The sequence below is a fragment of the Mustela erminea genome, chromosome 7 (genome assembly GCF_009829155.1).
Source record: "Mustela erminea isolate mMusErm1 chromosome 7, mMusErm1.Pri, whole genome shotgun sequence".
In the NCBI taxonomy this organism is placed as follows: Eukaryota; Metazoa; Chordata; class Mammalia; order Carnivora; family Mustelidae; genus Mustela; species Mustela erminea.
In genome coordinates, this window is record NC_045620.1 from 56,229,819 (window position 1) to 56,247,061 (window position 17,243).

Here is a 17,243-nt window from a genome sequence, read left to right on the forward strand (position 1 = left end):
CTTCCACGAATCAACCTCTTACCCATAGCAGAGAATTTGTCTGTCGAAAAGACAATCTTTTATCTTTGGAATACAATCTCAACATTAATCCTTCCTTCTGATGAGAATTAAGTCTGTTTCCTTCTGTTTTTTATTGAACATATAATATTATGTTAGTTTAGTGAACATATAATATTATGTTAGTTAGTGAACATATAATATTATGTTAGTTTCAGGTAGACACCATGATGATTTGATAATCGTAGATATTGCTAAATGATCACCACAGTCAGTCTAGTTAACATCTATCACTGTTCCTTTTTTTTCTTGTGATGAGAACTTTTATGATTTACTCTCTTCGGCACTTTCAAATATACAATACCGATTTATTAACTACAGTCACCATGTTGTACATCACCTCCCCAGGACTTACTTATTTTATAACTGGAAAATTGTACCTTTTCACCACCTTGACATTTTCCTCTTATTCTGAATTCATCTCCCCTTTACCATCAAACAAAATACCACGGAATAAAAGCTCATATTTACTGAGGGCCTACGATGTGCCAAGGACTTTACTAGTACCATTCAGTGATTTACATGAGCCATCTCAAAGGATCTTTTCCAAGAATTTTGCGAAGTACATTTTACATGCGAGTAGACTAAAGGTTAAGGAGATTTTGTGGTTGCCCAAGGTCACCTCAGTGAGTCCTAGGTAGGACAGGGATTCAAATCTAGACCTGATTCCAGAGATCAAGTTATATTGTCATAGGGTTCTATTTTCTATAATATTTTATCTGCTATACTACAAAATAGTCAGTTAAAAATGAAAGACTTGCCATTATATTAAACAAGTCTTCTGTGATCCATCCATTCATCACCTGTTTTTATTAAACACATACTATGTGTCATGCTTTATAGTTTGGCCCTGCAAATACAATGGTACAAAAGACAGAACTTTTCAAAATACGTTTTACCAGATTATCTTATAAAATATTTTTTATTTTACTTTAAAGATTTTATGTATATTTTTATCTATTTGAGAGAGAGAGAACAGTGGGAGAGGGAAAAGCAGAGGGAGAGGGACAGACAGACTCCTGGCTGAGCAGGAGGAGCCTGTAATGGGGCTTGATCCCACTACCCAGAGATCAGGACCTGAGCTGAAATCAAGAACCCTACACTCAACCAAATGAGCTACTCAGGTGCTCCTAAAAATTTTTTTTTTTAAAGATTTTCTTTATTTATTTGAAAGACAAAGAGAGAGCATGGTGGGGGGGGGGAGCAGAGGAAGAGGGAGAGAAAGAATTCTCCAGCTGACTCCCCTCTGAGTGAGGAGCCCACAGGGGATCCATCCCAGGACCCTGGGATCCTGACCTGAGCCATGACCTGAGCTGAAAGCAGATGCTTAACCAACTGAGTTACCTAGGTGCCCCCAAATTTTATTTTTAAAATAGTTTGTCCTCGGGGGCACCTAGATGGCTCAGTGGGTTAAAGCCTCTGCCTTTGGCTCAGGTCATGATCCCAGGGTCCTGGGATGGAGCCCCACATCGGGCTCTCTGCTCAGCGGAGAGCCTGCTTCCTCCTCTTTCTCTGCCTGTCTCTCTGCCTACTTGTAATCTCTGTCTGTCAAATAAATAAGTAAAATCTTAAAAAAAAAAATAGTTTGTCGTCTGATTCAAAGTCTTCCAAAAAGTACATCCATTCAGCTCAGAATCCTATTCCTCCTGCTTCTATTTCTAGCAAACTTCCTCGATTTTCTATAAAGTCAGTTTAACAAACTTTGTTTCTTATTTGTCCCGAAGGAGCATGTGTTGCTTTAATTTTTAAAATATTTTTATTTTTTAAATGAATGATACATAGCTCAAAATTTAAAAGAAACAAAAGGGTATAGAGTAAAACTTAAGCTCCCTTCCACTCCTGGCCCCCAGCTTCCCAGTTCTCCCAGATGCAACTACTCTTATATGTATACATTGTCTTCCTCCCTTCCTTTCTCAACACAAATCTTTGGTTACTATCTACTTTTTTTTCCATGGACATAACTTGGAGATCGTGCCAAATCAATAAATATAGTTACTTTCTTTTTAATAGCTGCATAGAGAAATAACTCTAAAATGTACCATATGATATTTAACTGGTCCCTGTTGATGAACATATAGCACGCTCCAATATTTCGCTATGATTAAGAATTCCGCAAGGACTGCCCTTGTAAGTATATCAATTTACGCATGAGCAAGTCTATTTGTAAGATGATTTCCTGTAAGGGGAAGTGGCGGGTCAAAATCAAATGGTATGTGCATTTGTAATTTTAAAAATGTTCCATTCCAGAATTTTTCAAGCATTACAAAAGGAAAGAGATTAGTATAATGAACCCCCCTCCCCCTGCATGCCCATCACCCAGCTTGCACACATCATTACTCCATGGCTGATGCTATTTCGTAAATATATCGGCCCAATTCATTCCACCACCTCAAATTATTTTGCAATGATTTCAAACAATGTTATCTTATTGGTAAATATTTTGGCACTATTTCTGAAAACTAAGAGATTTAAGAATATGTGTGTGCATGTGTGTGTGTGCCATTTCATTATCACACCACAAATAAATTCATAATAACTTAGCAGTGTCCTCTACTACCTTGTTAGTATCATACTTCCCCAAACTGCCTCATAAGAATTTATTTTTGAAGTAGTGTGTTCTTTGTTTCAGAATCTATTTAAGTCCATCTTATTCATAGCAGCTAGTCCAGTCTTTGGATTCCACCCCCCACCCCCGAGCTCTCTCTCTGGGAGATCATTCTGTAACTTGCAACTATACAGACAACAAATCCAGAGAACTGTCAGAGGGAAGAGGCTTGTCTGCACACACTTTGCTCAAGATACTGGCCTGCTTTGACTATCAGTAGGAGTACAGGTCTGGAACCCATACTTCTGTTCTTGGTGAGAACCTGTCAGGTTGAGGGAGGAATGGGGGCATGCAGAGGCGGCTGGATTCCCCACATCCAGTTCTGACTGGGCTCACTGCTGTGGCCGGTATCAGCCTTCTGGAAGGCAGTGGAGTGACTGGTGGGATGAGGAGCATTTCCTGTCCTGCAAGCACCTGGCACGGCTTTGCCATCCGACACACTCCAGGTCAGATCTCAGCTGGTATACTTAGTCTCAGGAGGCCTAGAGCCAATCCCTCTGAGCTGAAATGTCCTCACCTTAAAACTGAGTATTAATCCTTATCTTCAAGGAGTGAGAATCAAACGATACAATACGTAGAGCTAATGCTCAATGAGTGTAGCTAATATGACTCTCCAGTCCTGTGATGCCATGACGGAGACCCAAGGAGAGTCTCCGATACCCCCAGACACAGAGCGTCAACCCAGAGAAAAGAATCAAACAGCTCTTCCTTCTCTGAGGCCCACTGATTGTTAAACATAACATGCCTACCCACGGTACCCTAGCTCTCTCTCTTGCTGTCGTCCTATCAGCTCATCTCTCCCCCGTCCCCAGTCCACAGGGGAGCCTGGCCACCCACTCAAGAGCAAATATTTCTATCCCGGTGCCATCTGTCCCTACTAAGTGTGGATTTCAGGCACAGGGGCTGGGCTTTCAAGGCGGGAGGCACTCTCTCCAGCTCACCTTTGTTTCTCGCCCTGAAGGGAACAACAGAATCACTTAAACAGTCCCCCGGCCCCTGCCTAGTGGAACAAAGAACCTGGCATTATCCATTCTTTCTTGCCATCTGCTCCGCTCATTTCGCTTCGCAGAGCGGTCCTCGGGGTAAGGAGGAAAAGCCCACTGTGCAAATAGATCCCAGACGCGGGGCTCCAGCCGCTGCCAGACCGGATCAGCGGTCTGGGATCCGCACTCCAGCCCACCCCCCAACCCCTTTTCAGGCTTTGGCTGGCGTCGCGTTCCCCGGAACCCCGGCGGAGAATGCGGGCGTGGAGACCCCTGTCACTCCGCCCTGGCGTGGGGGAGGCCCTGGCCCCCAACTCGGCCCTGTGAGCCCACACCGGGCACGGAGCTCCGGTAAGCCCTGCGCTTTAGAGACCCAGGGGGATCGGAGACCAAAGCATACAAAGGGTCGGGGTCCGCGAGGGCCCGGGCCACCTGGAGGCCGACGGGCGCCCGCCCCCCGCGCCCCCACGCCGCTGCCCGCGCACCGAGCCCGCGCCGCCGGCGTCTCGGAGGCGTGCGTCTCCTTATATGGTCAAATGACACGGCGGGGGTTCTCTCGGGCGGGAGCCGCCGCGCTCCACCCGGCCCGCCGCCCCGCCGCAACCCTGCGCCGCCGCCGCCGCCGCCGGTCCGGGACGCCCGCCCGCCGCCCGCCCGGTCCCCAGAGCCCGCCCGCGCCGCACGGTGAGTGCCCTCCGCCCGCGCCCCCCGCGGGAAGCCGACACCTTGGGGACCGGGGGAGAACTATCCGCGGGAGAGCCGGGGAGACTGGAGCCGAGACGTGGGAGAGACCCGGGAGAGGGGAGAAGAGATGCGGGCGAGACCCGGGAAGGGGGGACGGAGCCGAGGGGCGACAGGGACGGAGGGGAACAGAACCGTGGGGACACCTGGGATGAGGATCCAGGCCTTGGAGGCGACCCGGAGACCGGGGAGACCCGGGAGAGGGAAGCTGAACCTTTGGAGAGATCTGGGGAGAGGGGAGCGCAGCTGCGGGGTGACCCAGGCAAGGGGTGTAGAACCCCGAGGACAACAGGGAGAGGGGAGCAGAACCTTGGGGATACCCAGGGAGAGGCGAGCGGAGCGTCTCGGGAGACCCGGAGAAAAGCCTGATAGAGGGGAGCAGAGATGTAGGGCCACCTGGGAAAGGGGAGTGTAGCTGCAGGGTGACTCCAGAAGAGGGGAACAGAACCGTGGGGATACCCAGGGAGAAGGGAAGACCCAGAGCCAAGGGGGAGACCCCTAGAAGGCAGGGGGAAAGGGAGTCGAACTGATAGGACACCTGAGAGAGGGGAACTAGCCTTGGGGACACTCGGGGAGAAGGGAGCCGAGCCTTGGGGGTGGGGGGGGCGAACCGTGTTGGGGAGAGCTCAGCTGGGGAGACAAGGGGGGGCGCTGTAAGTCAGGACAACACACCACCCCACGTCGGGAGAGAAGACCGAAGTCTGAGTCTTGGTCAAGCTGATCACCTGGGTGTGGGAACAGGGTCACTGCCACCCACAGGAGAGCCCTGGGCAAAGACTGGCCAAGGGTCCAAGAACGGGGAGGTGACCGCCTCTGTCCTCCCTGGGGGCCAGGACTTGGGAGTGTGTGAACACCCAGGTTGCCATCTGCCTGTGGAGGTGTAGGGGGGGGCATTTCCCTTGGGTCCAAAGATATGGAGCTCCGCGTGTGGCCTTGGGCATTGACTGGTGTAGAACTTAAAAGACTGAACTATCAGATTTTAAAATTTGGGCTTGTTTTAAAGGAGAGAAATTCTGATCTTAAGTGATAGATGGGTGATATTTTAACATACCTGCAGTTTGGGGAAGAAAGTGTTAAGTGTTGTTTCCTATTTAAATCAAGAATCAGTCATGCTTCTTTTTAGATCTCAGTTTGGGTTTCCCTGGGAACTAGTCTAACCCAGGTTAAATGAAATGTATACGGCTGCCTTCCATGATGTGCGATGTGCGCCTACTGTGTGGACTCCCTTGCACTTTGGGAGGAAATAAATCACAGATGGGGCTTATAATCAGGAAAACTGTGTTTGAAACACAGGCCATATGCTTCTTGCAGCTTTGGCTAGCTCTGCCTACCTGTGTTTTGTAATAATATGTTAGAGGGGGAAAGCTCTGATGTCCTGAAGGTGATTTACACCAAGCCACATCTGAGGCAAGTACTGGGATTTCTAGTCTCTTAAACTTCCATAGAACTAAACGCAATGAAGAACAGTTCATTGTGCATTTGTGTAAAATTTTTTCAGTGTTTTCCTCTGAATTTGCTCACTCTGAATTTTTAAGGATGATCAATTAATACATTTGACCCTTGAACAACGTGGAGTTTAGGGATGCCCACTACCCCCACCCTGCGCAGTTGGAAATCAAAGTATAAGTCTTTACTCCCCAGAAATGTAATCACTGTTGACAGGAAGCCTTACTGATCGCATAAAGTTAATCAAGACATATTTTACGTTATATGTATTGTACACTGTATTCTTACATTAGAGAAAAGAAAGTGTTATTCAGAAAATCATAAAATACATTCATCACAGTGATGTATTTATGTAAAAAAAAATTTACATGTAAGTGGACCTGCACAGTTCAAACCCGAGTTGTTGAAGGGCCAACTGTATACAGAACTGGGTTTCCACAGTGTTTATTATCATGCGGTGCTTTAAAATGCTTTTTACACAGCAGCATAATAATAACGGCTGAATTGGCTTCTTATAGACCAGGCACTGTTTGGGGCACTTACATTCACAGTCTCATTTAATCCTCACAAATACTCTATGAGACAGGTGTGAGAGACTAGTGGGCATGCGTGCCGGGAGCAAGGATGCCTGACATCACATTCCTCCACGTCTAGCTGTGCAGCCTGAGCTCAGTCACCTAATCTCCAGGTACCTGCGTTTCAGTTGGGAAACAGGAGGTGATCATGGCTTGCTTGAAGGGTTGTCATCAAGCCCGCATGTCATAAGTAGTATACATATTGATACCATCCTTGTCTTTGCAGAGAAACTGAAGCACAACAAAAGTAACTTTTGTTCAAGGTTTCCCAACCAGTAAGTGGCAGCTTGACTGGAGAGTCTCAGTGCTGATCACTAAAATACTGGGAACATAACTGAATATTTCACAGAGGACTTCTCCTGCATATTTTGACCCACAATTGCTTGTTGAACCTCCTCTGGTATGGAAAGAGTTTGTCTGAGTTTGTCTGACTTGCAGACAAACAAAGCCCTATAGGATATCGGAAAATAATTAGGCTGTACATCTGGAGGCCTGGGGTCTTCCCCCCTACAGCCCCCAAGATTTATTTATTTATTTATTAGAGAGAGAATGAGGGGAGGGAGGGACAAAAGGAAATGGAAAGAATCTCAAGCAGATTCCCTGCTGAGCCAGGAGCCTGACTTGGGGCTGATCTCGTGACCCATGAGATCATGACCTGTGCTGAAATCAAGAGTCCAATGATTAACTGACTGAGCCCTGCAGGTGCCCTAGGAGGCCCGGGTTCTCCCTGTTCTGCATCTAAGGATGCGAAGTTCCTTGAGATTGAGTGAACAGGTAGAGCTATTGGGTACTTCCTGTGTAGTTTTCTTAGGAGAATTCCATCAAAGCCTATTGATTCTGTGGAATTATACTGAGAAGCCACTTCTTGAACACGACCACCCTGAGCAAAATGCCCAGGATCATCTCTTGGTGACCAAGAGCCTGGTCTTCCAGGAGACCACGCAGGCATTGTGACTTTGGGGCGAGTCACCAGGCACCTCTGTTGTCTTGAACTGTGGATTTCTACTTTGGTCCCTGTGATGGCTAATTTTATGTCAGCTTGACTGGGCTGAAGGATGTCTAGACAATTGCTCAGATATTACTTCTGGGTATATCTGTGAGAGTGTTTCTGGATGACAAAACATCTGAATCTGTAGACTGAGTGAAGCAGATTGCCCTTCCCAATGTGGGTGGGCCTCATCCAATCAGTCGAAGATCTGACCATAAAGGCCGAGCAACTGGAAGTTCCTCTTTCCTGACCATTGGGCTGGGATATCAGCCTTTTACAGCCTTCAACCTCAGACTGAAAAGGAAAACTAAGTAAGAGGGCACTCCCCCAGCCTGACTGCAGAGCGGGGACATTGGTCCTTTTCAGCCTTTGAGCTCGAACTGAAACTCAGCTCTTCTTGGGTCTTGGGCCTGCTGGCTTTTGAACTGCTAATTTATACTATTGGCTCTTCTGGTTCTCTGACCTTCTGCAGATCTGGGGACTTCTTAGCTTCCATAAGACTGTGAACCAATGCCTTGTGATAAATCTCTCTCTCTCTACATATATATATGTATTTGTGTATATATGTATACATATGTATATATCCTGTTGGTTCTATTTCTCTGGAGGGCCTGACTAATACAGTTCTCTAATAACCCCGCTTAAAAATTCTCCTGCCAATAGGGCACCTGGGTGGCTCAGTCAGTTAAGCACCTGATTCTTGGTTTTGTCTCTGGCCATGATTTCAGGGTCATGAATTTGAGCCCCGTGTCTGGCTCTGCTCTCAGCACAGATTCTGCTTTCGATTCTCTGCCTCTGCTCCTCCCCCTGCTCGCATTCTCTGTCTTTCTCTCTTAAATAAATAAATAAAATCTTTTAAAAGAAATTCTCCCACCAGCAATCAGTCTTGCCTCTTAAAGATGCCATGACTGCTTTGCCACTGGTGGTATTGCCTTTTAAGTTTAAGAAATACAGCTGCCTTCCTGGAGATCTACTGAGAGGCCTGGGGCAGCATCTGGTGTCTCTGCCATCAGTTCCGTTGTCCTGAGTGGTTCTCACACCAAGTCTGAACTTGAACGTCCTGTGTCATCACACTGGTCCTTGGCCCTCGTACACCATGCATTTACTTCCCTGAGTCAGTCTGTGGCTTAAAGAGCCTCAGGCCATGGTACTAAGTGAGGCAGGTGATGTCTGTGCCAGTGAGAGAAGCAGCTGCCCTGTTTTTATGTCTTCAAGGATGTCACAGGGCATCCTTGAAGTCTGGAGATACTTAGTTTTCTAATCAAAAAGAAAATGGATCTGTCCATACTCGATCATACAACTTTTGGAACCACAGACAATTAGCGAGTCAATGAAGAAGAAAGCCAAGGATGTGTAAGACAGTCCTGACAGGATCCCAAAGCAGCACGCTAAAGCAACACCATGAAGGAACAGGACCGGGAGAGAGAAGGGGCCAGTCCCTCAGGGATGTTGGGCGTCACCATAGGAAGAGGCCAGTTGGGGCTCTTGATGGAAGGCCAGGCAGACAGAACGTAAACAACGAGCTGCTTTTCAGAGACTGGGGGAGGCTGCTGAGAGAGAGTGAGCTGATTTCATTTTGTTCCCGTGGAAACAAAGCATAAATAATGTGTTCCCATGTTCCCAGGAAGGTGGTGGGTAGAGCTATAGGGTGCTGGTGGGGCCTTCACTAAAGGCCCCACACAGGTGAGTTAGCCTGAGTCAGCCCGCCATGCTAGCCCGCATAATTATACTTATCTTGCGTTGACTGAGTTGACATGTTTTGAGATTAAATGACAAGAGAGTCTCTTAAAGGTGATTGGAATTCTTTGGAGCTAGAACTAGTCTTCTTTTAGAGATCCTATGTTTTTTCCCAGTCTCCCAGGGCCTAGAACAATATGCAGAGAATAGTGGTTACTCAATACCTTCTTACTGACTGGTTTTAAAAGCCTATAGGACATCAAACCAGCATCATCATTCTTGTATTCATGGACCTAAGGTGGGAAAGCTTACATTTATTATTTTCCCATTTCTTGTCACTATTCAGTGTTCCAAAGATAATTCAGAAGATAGCGGTTTACGTTAGTCAAGCATTGTCTCTTATACAGAACATTCCTTTTTTTTTTTTTTTTTAAAGATCTATTTTTTTATTTTAGAAAGAGGGACACTCAAGCAGGGTGGGGGACAGAAAGAGAGGGAGAGAGAGAATCCCTGAGCGGACTCCCTGCTGAGAGCAGTGCCCAGCGATGCTGTGGCTGCATCCCGGAACCCAGAGATCATGACCTCAGCCGAAATCCAGAGCTGGCGGCCCAACTAACCGAGCCATCCAAGCGCCCCTCACACAGAACGTTTCGTAAAACCATCAGAGACAAATCAAGATTTTTCTTGTAAGGTTTTGAAAGTTACCTGTTCTTCTGCATTGGTAAAGGCTCATTAAATCAATCCAGATATTTAACACATAGTAGTAGGCCTAGCCAATCTTGCACCTTACCAAACACCAAAAAATCAACTTCTAGGGGCACCTGGGTGGCTCAGTCTGTTAAGCATCTGCCTTCAGCCCAGATCATGATCTCAGAGTCCTGGGATCGAGCCCTGTGTTGGGCTCCCTCTCCTTTCTCCCTCTGCCTCTTCCCCCACTCAAACTCCCTCTCCCTCTCTCTCTCAAATAAATAAATAATTTTTTTTAAAAAAATCCATTTCAAATTGATTCTAAGTGCATACCTGTTCTTTCAAACAGCAAACTCCTTGAACTTGCACCTCTCTTTCATTCACCGGAATTTTTGTTTAAAAGAAACAGTTGAGCTAGACGAATGGAGTGTTAGTGGTGAGCCGTGTGTGTGTGTGTGTGTGTGTGTGTGTGTGTGTGTGTCCATACTTCTCTGTGCAGGAAAGCAAAGTATGCAGGGTGCTCTCTGGCGACAGTCACAGAGGGGAGAGCCCAAGCACTGAGACAGAGGGTCTTGGACTTCTAGGCAAGCTGTGTCCGTACAGGGCCTGTCCCAAATACCTGGAGCCTGTGTCAGGGGCTCTAGCACGTTCTTCGCAGAGATGCTTGGAAGCATCTGCCTGGTTTTTGCTCCTTGGGCTGACCAGGCCTCCTGTGGACAGTGCAGCTGTGTGTTCCCCAGGGTGCAGAGTCCAAACCCAGTAAGAGAGAGTCTACCTGCTAGGGAAGCAGCAATTTATCTGGAACAGGGAAGAGGCCAGAGACACAGGAGAAGGAATGAAGCTCGGAGTCTGTTACGTGAGGAATCTGCAGAAGGCCGGACGGCAAACCACATTACATTGCGGGTTTGGTATGCAGAGGGGACGGGACCCATAAAACATGCCTCGTTTTCATTCTTGATTTTTGCCCACATGTTTGGACTCCTCCTTCATTTGTCCGTTCATTCCCCAAGTATTTGTCAAGCGGCTGACCCTGTGTTTGTCAGCGGGTGGTGAGGCCACAGCAATGTGCCCACCTTCACAGGGCTTCTGGTTCCGTGGGGGACACAGACGGTCGCCGTGTCTCATGGTGTTGTGAAAACAATGCCTTTTTAAATACATTCTTTGAAAAGAGCCCACGTGCAGCGGGCTGATTTTCTGAATTCTCTCTGAAAAGTCCTAACTATTGATAAGCAATGGAATTTTCCAACTGGATCATTTATTTATTTTTAAAGATTTTTATTTATTTATTTGACAGATTGAGAGAGAGTAAGCACAAGTGGGGGGAAAGGCAAAGGAAGAGGGAGAAGCAGGCTCCTTGCCAAGCAAGGAGCCTAATGTGGAGCTCTATCCAGGACCCTGGGATCATGACCTGAGCTGAAGGCAGGTGCTCAACCCACTGAGCCACCAGGTGCCCCTCACGGGGGTCATTTAAAGATGGTTGTGGTTTGGGGCACCTGGGTGGTTCAGTGGGTTAAAGCCTCTGCCTTCGGCTCAGGTCATGATCCTAGGGTCCTGGGATCACCCCGCATCAGGCTCTCTGCTCTGCAGGGAGCCTGCTTCCCCCTCTCTCTCTGCCTGCCTCTCTGCCTACTTGTGATCTCCCTCTCTGTCAAATAAATAAATAAAATCTTAAAAAAAAAAAAAAAGATGGTTGTGGTTTCAGCAGAGACTGACTGACGGGTTCTGCTGCTTGAGTTGTGGGAAGGAGTTGGGAATATTTGCAGATTTCTCTTTAAGAACTGACTATGTTAGAAATGGCTTGTAGGGGCGCCTGGGTGGCTCAGTGGGCTAAAGCCTCTGCCTTCGGCTCAGGTCATGATCCCAGGGTCCTGGGATCGAGCCCAACATAGGGCTTTCTGCTCCGCAGGGAGCCTGCTTCCTCCTCTGTCTCTGCCTGCCTCTCTGCCTACCTGTGATCTCTGTCTGTTAAATAAATAAAATTTAAAAATATATATATATATTTTTTAAAAAAAAGAAATGGCTTGTAAAGCAGGGCTGATATAGAGAAATACTTGCATCTTGTGGAGAAAAAGGAAAAAATGGCCTCTCTGGGGTCAGATCAAATAAAGGGAGCTGAATAAAGGGAGCTGTGAAGACAATGCTTAAGGGAGACCTCTTTTGCACCTCTGGCCTCTTTAGGCAAGCCCCTGGGGCCCACCGGGCTTCCCTCTGGGAAGGACAGGGCAGGTACCTCACAGTCATGGGCTGGCCAGCTTGCTAGCCTCCTCCCTGTATACCCAAGACATCTCTCTATCTCTCGGGTTAAAAAAAAAAATAAAAAAAACCATGGCTCCTTAGTGTCCTTGTGTCTTTCTACCTTCTTTACACTCTTTTCTTTCTCCTGCCTCTTCCCATCTCTCAACTTCTTCCTCTCTTCTTCCCCTTCCCTTCTCTGTGTTTCTCTTCCCTGTTGCCAGCTCTGACACTTCCTCCCTCTCGAAACAAATTTCGCGGTTTTTAAATCTGCAGAGATAAAAATAACCGTCATTTATAGGCCTGAGGACTTAAAATAATAGTAAAGTGTGTAGGTGAGCCTATGCATCACAGCTCCAGGGCTCGGGGAGCCTTTCTTTTCCTACCTGCCCCAAAGCTGGGCCCGCAGGAGACCCTGAGACAGGTGCCTCCCTGCCTGCAGCCCAGTCCTCCGTGCCCACCCCCGCAACCCCTCAACTCCCACCCTCCACCCCACCCCTTCACTCCCTCACCCCCACATTTCCCCACCTTCCCCCCACCCCTTCACTCCCCCACCCCCACATTTCCCCACCTTCCCCCCCACCCCTTCACTCCCCCACCCCCACATTTCCCCACCTTCCCCCCACCCCTTCACTCCCCCACCCCCACATTTCCCCACCTTCCCCCCCACCCCTTCACTCCCCCACCCCCACATTTCCCCACCTTCCCCCCCACCCCTTCACTCCCCCACCCCCACATTTCCCCACCTTCCCCCCACCCCTTCACTCCCTCACCCCCACATTTCCCCACTCCCCCCACCCCTTCACTCCCTCACCCCCACATTTCCCCACCTTCCCCCCCACCCCTTCACTCCCCCACCCCTTCACTCCCCGACCCCCACATTTCCCCACCTTCCCCCCCACCCCTTCACTCCCCCACCCACACATTTCCCCACCTTCCCCCCACCCCTTCACTCCCTCACCCCCACATTTCCCCACCTTCCCCCACCCCTTCACTCCCTCACCCCCACATTTCCCCACCTTCCCCCCCACCCCTTCACTTCCCGACCCCCACATTTCCCCACCTTCCCCCCCACCCCTTCACTCCCCCACCCCCACATTTCCCCACCTTCCCCCCACCCCTTCACTCCCTCACCCCCACATTTCCCCACCTTCCCCCCACCCCTTCACTCCCTCACCCCCACATTTCCCCACCTTCCCCCCACCCCTTCACTCCCTCACCCCCACATTTCCCCACCTTCCCCCCCACCCCTTCACTTCCCGACCCCCACATTTCCCCACCTTCCCCCCCACCCCTTCACTCCCCCACCCCCACATTTCCCCACCTTCCCCCCACCCCTTCACTCCCCCACCCCCACATTTCCCCACCTTCCCCCCACCCCTTCACTCCCTCACCCCCACATTTCCCCACCTTCCCCCCACCCCTTCACTCCCTCACCCCCACATTTCCCCACCTTCCCCCCACCCCTTCACTCCCTCACCCCCACATTTCCCCACCTTCCCCCCCACCCCTTCACTTCCCGACCCCCACATTTCCCCACCTTCCCCCCACCCCTTCACTCCCCCACCCCCACATTTCCCCACTCCCCCCACCCCTCCACTCCCCCACCCCACCCTCCCACCCCGCCCACCCCCACTCATCTCACCCAGACCCGAGCCAAGCCTGTCCCCTACCAGCCAGCTTTGTCAAATACCCTGCTTGCTCAGAGAGAATGACATCAGAGAATGAGTTAGTCCTGTGCAGGGAGTTGGGGGAGGAGAAATCCTGGACGCAGTCATTTGGAGCGGGTTCAAGGAAATAGCAAGGTAGCAGCCACGCCTTGCCCTCAGGTGGCTCCTTGCCGGAGGGCGCCTGCTCACTTCTCGAAGCCCTTCTGGGTCCCAGGTGATGGCCAGTGATGGCCAGGAGCCAGGTCTAACCCGAGAGGAGGAGGCGGAGCTTCGGACGGGGGAGGCACTCGAGTAGGTTGAAAGAGAATCTTCACAGAGCCCAGATGTCTGATTTTTATTGAAAGAAATGACTCAGACGTAGACCCCGACACCCTGGAAACACCCTGAGTTTTGTCTTCCTCATCTCCACATGGCAAAACTGGAACTTCACCCAGTAGACTCTCAGCTGAGCCTCACTCATGATGACACCCACCGCCTACAGGGCAGAACCAAGTCCACGGTCAAGAGTACAGCCCTCTTTTCTTTGACTTTGACTACCTTCTCAGCTTCCCGGGCTCATCTTCCTCAGCTTGTCATCAGGCCTCCGCCGTCTGCCCACTGGCCCGCAGTTTTGCCTGGCTTATCCTTGTCCAGCACAGGCAGACACCCCCGGGGGAGCATGCCCTGCCTTCCCATAGGACCCTCTGTGTCTCTCCCTCACTGCCCTGAGTGTGGAGCTTTGTAAGTTATCTGACACACTGCTGACCCTTGAGCAACAGGGGCTTGAACTATGCGGGTCCACTTACACACAGTTTTTTTTGTTCCCAGTAAACATAGTACCCTACAGTAAATGTATTTTCTTTTCCTTGTGATTTTTCTAAATGATATTTTCTTTTCTCTAGAAAACAGTGTATAAGACACATCATATACAAGTATGTGTTCATCGACTATCTGTGTTTTTGGCAAGACTTCTGGTCAACAGTAGGCTATTAGCACTTGGGTTTGGGGGGAGTCCAAAGTTACACATGGATTTGGACTGCTTAGGTGCTGGTCTTTCAAGGGTCAACTGGGTGTCTGTCTTCCTCCTAGACCGTGTTCATCTTTGTATTGCCAGCACTTTGTGCACCATCTGACACACAACTGATGCTTCTGGAATGAATAAATAATCCGGTGTTCTATAGGATTAAAAAAGGCTAAGTTGTGGGGACCTTCTAATGTAGTGCTATAGATAGTTTTTTCCCATTAAAAGAAAAAAAAGCTTAAGATCGATAGTTTATGTTTAAATACACACTTTTTGAAAAAGGAATATTCTGTTTGGTAGCATCTACTTAAGGGAGACTTGGTGTTAAATACTTTGTGATAGAAGGGAAGGGAAACCCTTTGTTTTCTTTTTAGCTTTTGGTCTACTTCTTTTGACCCTCAGGGTCTGTGTTTCATAAAGTCTCTGGGAATCTGGAAGAGAACCTCCGATCAAGCGTATTCTGCTCTGTTCCTCCTCAGGAACGGGTGCTCATTTTACACCTTAACCCTTTGGTTTGGCAGGAGTGCTCTCCTAATCCTTAGAGTTGCCGTAACTTCTTGGAGAAGACAAGGAACCAGATGGGGGAGAGAGCCACCATCATGAGAATCTCATTCAGCTCCTCTGGGCAGGTGGCCACCACAACACCTAGTCCTATCAGGGCTGATGACATTGGTCCCCAGAGAGACTCCGTCATACTTTGACCAGACACAGAGCCTTCCTTGTTCTCACAATTTACTCCCTTAGATTATCTCTCACCCGGCCCTATGGAACAAGGAGGTAGAAAACACACGTATGCCAGGTACATGAGCAACATCATGATCATGACGTTGATGGAAAAAGTTCCCCGTTTCACTGGCTCGAGAACATAGAAATGGTCTCTGAAGAGATGACCTTGTACAGTCTGTATCCTTCCCCTAGCAGGATTTGCGCTTTGTCCGGGTCCCCACGGAACCGCCTGTTAGATCTCGGCTTTGTATTCTCTAAATAAGATGACTTTTGGGGGAATGCTCACGTGGATCTTCTTTTTTCCACTAATATTCTTGGGCTCTGGTTTCTCCATCCACAAAACGAGGCAGTTGTCATGGATAATCTTGGGAATGGTTTCCAGTTTTTAAAATTCTACTTTATAGTTCTGTCTCCTTTTGTTAGTCATAGGTAACATTCTCAAATAATTATTCATACATTTTTGTGAGAAGAACAGGCAATCAGCGTCCTGTTCCCCAACAGGTAAATGGTGATCTTTATTGGAAACATATATATGGTGGAAAAATAGCTCTCAATTGCGATGACATAACCAATTGCCACTTTCAAGGGCCAATAACTAGGGAATTACAGGAAAACGTTTGCATCTTCTGACAATATAGCTGCAGCAACCCAAGATGGCCTGAGTACAAAGGATAGTTATACATTGGGTTTCAGAAGGATAATTCAAATGCACAAGAGCCTCATCTTGTAATGTTATCACAAGAATATCCAGACAATGTTTTCTTTAACTCCGGGAAGAGCAATTTAGAAGGCCGGATCCTACCACATGGGTCCCAGCTGCATGTTTAATACTCTTGGAAAAGAAAAAAATTCTTCTGTAAACACAGAAATCACCAAGTACCGAAGCCTGAAGGATGTTTCTTTGCTTACTGTTGTCAGGACCTTGTATACAAAAGAGCACACAATTAATAAACACTATCAAATTTGTTGTTGTCATAAACCAGGCCATACCTTATTTGCACCATGGGCTCTCCTGGAATTCACTCTTAAATGGTTTGAAAGCACTGAACATCGAACCGCGTGTATTTAGAGTTTGCAAAACATGGCTCAAAGTTACAGAGTCAGTGTCCCTAGTTAACAAGTTCTAAAAATTTTCACTTTTAGCAAATGAAATATTGCCACTAGAGAACATATTCCTGAAGAAGACTGAGTTCGTGTTTTCAGCACCGCAGAGGCACGTTTCCACACCAGGTACGCCCATGGTGGCCTCATTCTTTCCACCAGTTCCAGATGTTTATATGGGGACAGCAGCACCTGAGACTGAGAAGCTCCTCCCCCTTCCCTTCACCTCCTTCTCATATTCCCTCCCCCACCCAGCAGGTGCACACTCCATGCACACCCTGGAAAAAATGCAGGGTGACTGGCACGGAGATGCATTCCTGTTCCTCTCTGGAAGGCTTGAGGTGTTGCCTCAAGAGCCATTGACCATGGTCACTGCGTTTCCCCCTGTGATAATCTCTGCTCTTGGAAGCCAGCCTTCCCCTTTATCCTGTATCTGGATACCTGGGCAGCTGAAGGGTCATATCTTCATAGAGAAGTAGTGACCTGCCCCCAGGGACATACAGCAGTTGTTCTGGTGCAAGTGTAGTTTGCACTTCCCAATGTCACATCAGGGTCAAGGGTAATGTTCTTTTGGCCTCTCAGGTTTACCAACTCCAATACCCCCTCCCTCTGGACACTGTGGTTTTTTACTCTTAAACTTATGCATCATAAAGGGGAGCTCATGAAAAACCTTTTTTAGAAATGAACATATTGTTTCTATCCCAGCCTTTCTATTTTGGGGACAGGGAGAAAGGGAAGATGTAAGGCAGGGTCAC

General features: G+C 48.3%; 1 protein-coding gene across 6 annotated transcripts in view; it reads left to right on the plus strand.

The window, feature by feature from the left end:
- Positions 1-17,243, plus strand: part of FHL2 (four and a half LIM domains 2) — a 67,822-nt gene that overhangs the window by 28,036 nt on the left and 22,543 nt on the right. Inside the window, exons 2-3 of one of the 6 annotated variants that reach the window (XM_032351681.1) lie at positions 3,861-3,996; positions 16,531-16,617. The exons of 1 other annotated variant lie outside the window; for it this stretch is intronic. The gene's annotated coding sequence lies outside the window, so the exon portion shown is untranslated. Of the gene's footprint in view, positions 1-3,860; positions 3,997-4,274; positions 4,330-16,530; positions 16,618-17,243 lie in introns of those variants that run through there. 4 more of the 6 variants (XM_032351684.1, XM_032351682.1, XM_032351683.1 and 1 more) reach the window with 4 other exon arrangements.